This window comes from Mus musculus, chromosome 16, assembly GCF_000001635.26.
Source record: "Mus musculus strain C57BL/6J chromosome 16, GRCm38.p6 C57BL/6J".
Taxonomy (NCBI): Eukaryota; Metazoa; Chordata; class Mammalia; order Rodentia; family Muridae; genus Mus; species Mus musculus.
In genome coordinates this window covers 89,448,218-89,451,828 of record NC_000082.6, presented here as the reverse complement: position 1 = coordinate 89,451,828, position 3,611 = coordinate 89,448,218, and the positions used below count along the sequence as shown (strand labels likewise).

The 3,611-nt window shown below is 40.0% G+C and overlaps 1 non-coding gene across 1 annotated transcript; it reads left to right on the top strand.

The window, feature by feature from the left end:
- Window positions 1-229: 229 nt before the first annotated feature.
- On the top strand, window positions 230-334 carry Gm23655. The gene has a single exon (XR_003952058.1). It is a non-coding gene; the product is annotated as a U6 spliceosomal RNA (small nuclear RNA).
- Window positions 335-3,611: the final 3,277 nt, after the last annotated feature.

Genomic DNA, 3,611 nt, shown 5'->3' with positions numbered 1-3,611 from the left:
ATTGGGTCTCTGTAACAATGACTCATGAAAGAATTAAAAAGCAGACTCAAGCAACAGGAAGATAAGAAATAAAATACTTCCCAGGCTATAAAAAACATAGCAAACAACACTGTACTGTAACAATGTGTCCTTCTTCTGTGTTGTTTTATACCTTTTCACAATGAGAAACAAACAGGGTAACAATCCCTTAGCTTGTTCACCCCCTCTCCATGTGAAATAACTCAATTATGTGCTTGCTTAAGCAGCATGCATATTAAAATTGGATCGCCACAGTAGATTAGCATGGCCTCTGAACAAGGCTGACATACAAGTTTTTGAAAAATTTTATTTTTCTTTACAACTCTATCATTATAATAACCAAGATGGATAAAAATACAACAACAACAACAAAGAAAATAATATTCTTGATGAACATGAATTTAAAAATCTTCAGTAAAATACTTATGAACCAAAATACAGACATAGATTGTGAGTTCTTTGTAAAAGGAAGAGTGTTTCTTCCACCTTTTGACACTAACACAGATTTGGTCTCCTTAAGAAGCTTTGGAAAATTTTGAATTATTGCTCCAGGCAATAAATAACACAGCCCAGATTCTTATAAATATATCATCAAATATATACAAAACTGTATATTTCTTTGGCATCTTATTTAATCAAACTCTCAGAAAAGGTTGATGTTTTCAATCGAGCTAAAAAATTACCATTATTTGGTCTTTTAATGATAATATTTCTTCTCTGAAGTTTAAAAGAAAAAGTAGACCCTAGTAAAACTATTTCAGTATTTCAAGGATTAAATTGTACATATAAATTCTTGATTCATGGAAATTTTCAATATTCAAATATTGGATGCAAAACATCTTCGAGGTGATGTAATGTCACAAAGTAGCCAGGACCTCATCTTTGTTGAACCCCTAAGGCTATTGATTAATGCAATCAAGGGAGCAGCAGACCGCTGAGCTGATTAAACACTTCCTGGTTTTATTGGCAATTTAAGAACTTAGGTTTAATGCTGAGGAGGGAAGCTGAAACATCAACTCTCATATCTTTTATATTTAAGGAAAGATTGCATTTGGATTTTAGTCCAGGTTTGGAAGAGATAGGATGTACTGAGAACTGCCTAAAAGAACATGTGGCTTAACCTTGAGTCAAGGGTTCTTTACAGTGAGATCCTTTGATTATCTCTGAGGTGAAAATTCAGGAATAACCAGTGTATGTGCTATAAAATGGGTTGCGTAGCTTTTGTTATCTGCATGTTTTCTGAATCCTGAATCTTGCTAAAAGGAAACTTGTTGTTACTGTTGTGTGTGTGTGTGTGTGTGTGTGTGTGTGTGTGTGTGTGTGTGGTGTATGTATGTACATAAGCAGGCCAAGGTGAATAATTGATACATTCCTCAACCAATCTCCAACTGAGTTTTTGAGACGGCCTATGTTGGATGGCCAATGATCTACAAGGATCCATCTGTTTCTGCCTCTCCAGCATTGGGCTTTCAGACACATACCATTTCTTGTGTGTATTCTAGGAATCTTAATTTAGGTCCCTATGCTCATAACATGGTCCATCTATCTATAGAGCTATCTTCCCAGCCTGGATTATTGCTTTTGAGTCAATTCCTTAACCTGTATACAATACTTAATATGACGACTTGTACTATTTGCATCATCCTGGTCATTTGATCCTTCTCTATTTGTTCTGAAAATCCCCACACACTATAGTTTATCTGACGGGCAAATTGACCATCTCATGAATTGAAAGTTGCTGCTGACGTGAAGCAATTAAAGCAACTGTGAATTAGTAATAACTTTATGTTCAGTGAAAACTCAGGCTAGGGCATGACAGGCCATGAGTAATTTCTAAGAACTGTCAGTCACACATCCTCACAGAGCCTGTTTGGAAAAAAATGAATTCTTGCTAGTGTTTTCACTGCTTGAGTGTACATAGCTTCTGGGAAGATGTGTAGAAATACTGCTGGATGTGATTTGACACGATTTTAGTTTTCTTTCAAAATCATATTCTGTAGTTCTCTTTGTCTTGAAAGCCACCTCCATCAAGTAATTAACATATGCTAAGTACACAACTTGCATGTTTCACTAATGAACCATAAAACTGGGGAGCTGTTGGTTGCAAGCATAGGGTTAGTTATCATCAAAGAAGTATTGCCTAGATTACCAGCATCATCACTGATATGACTAAGGTCAAGCGACATGGTCTTCTTCAGACTCTTTCTGTACATAAATTAGGTACATTGATCACTAGCTTCATCTGAATGCTATAATTAATAATTTAAAAATTATTTTATTTATTTACATTCCAGATGTTGCCCCATCTCCTGGTTTCCCCATCCCAGAATTCTTCATCCCATCTCTCCTCCTCTATGCCTCTGAGAGGATGCTCCCCCTGCCTCCCATCCCCCACCCTAACCCCTACCCCTGGTATCCTCCTTCCCTCTGGCATCAAGCCTCTGCAAGATTAGGTAATCTGCTCCCACAGAGGCCAAACAATTAAGTCCTCTGTTACATATGTGCTGGGGGCCATGGACCAGCCCATGTATACTCTTTGGTTGGTAGCCTAGTCTTTGGGAGGTCCCAGGGGACCAGGTTAGTTGATACTGTTGTTCTTCCAATGGGGTTTACATCCCCTTCAGCTCCTTCAGTCATTCCCCTAACTTCCATAGAGGTCCCCCACCTCAGTCCAGTGATTGGCTGTAAGTATCTGCATCTATCTCAGTCTACTCAGGCTGATGGAGCCTCTCAGAGGACAGCCATGCTAGCTTCCTATTATACCTGAAGATCCAGCTATATCACTCCTGGATATATATCCAAAAGATACTCCACCGTACCACAAGGACACTTGCACCGCTATGTTCATAACAGCCTTATTCATAGTATCCAGAAACTGGAAACAATCCAGATGGCCCTCAACCAAAGGATGAATTCAGAAAATGTGGTTCATTTACACAATGTAATACTATTCAGCTCTTAAAAATGAGGACATCATGAATTTTTGCAGGCAAGTGAATGGAACTACAAAATATAGTCCTGAGTATGGTAACTCAGACCCCAAAGAGCATGCACGGTATGTACTTACTGATAAGTAGATAAGTAGCACAAAATTACAGATTACCCACAAGAAGTTAAACAAGAAGGAAGGCCCAGGTGAGGATGCTTCAATCCCACTTAGAAGGGGGAACAAAATAATCATGGGATGCAGAGGGAGCAAGGGATGTGGGCGGGAGAGGAGCGGGTGAGGAGGAAAGGGGTGCAGGATAAGGTATGGGGGGGATACGGTAGAGAAGCCCAGAGAGCCAGGAGAATGTATGGAAATATGCAGCTGTGGGGGTGGGGGTGGGGAATGGGAGAAGCATCTAGAAAGTCCCAGAGACCCGGGCTGTGAGAGGCTCCCAGGACTCAGTGGGGATGACCTTAGCCAAATTGTCCAACAGCAGGTAAATAGAACCTGTAGAGACCACCTCCAGTAGATAGACAGGGACTCCAGTGGAGGGATGGGGTCACCAACCCACCTTCAAAAATTTTGACCCGGAATTGTTCCTGTCTAAAGGAAAAGTGTTATTAGACGCGTTCTCACGACCGGCCAGGAAGAACACCACAGACCA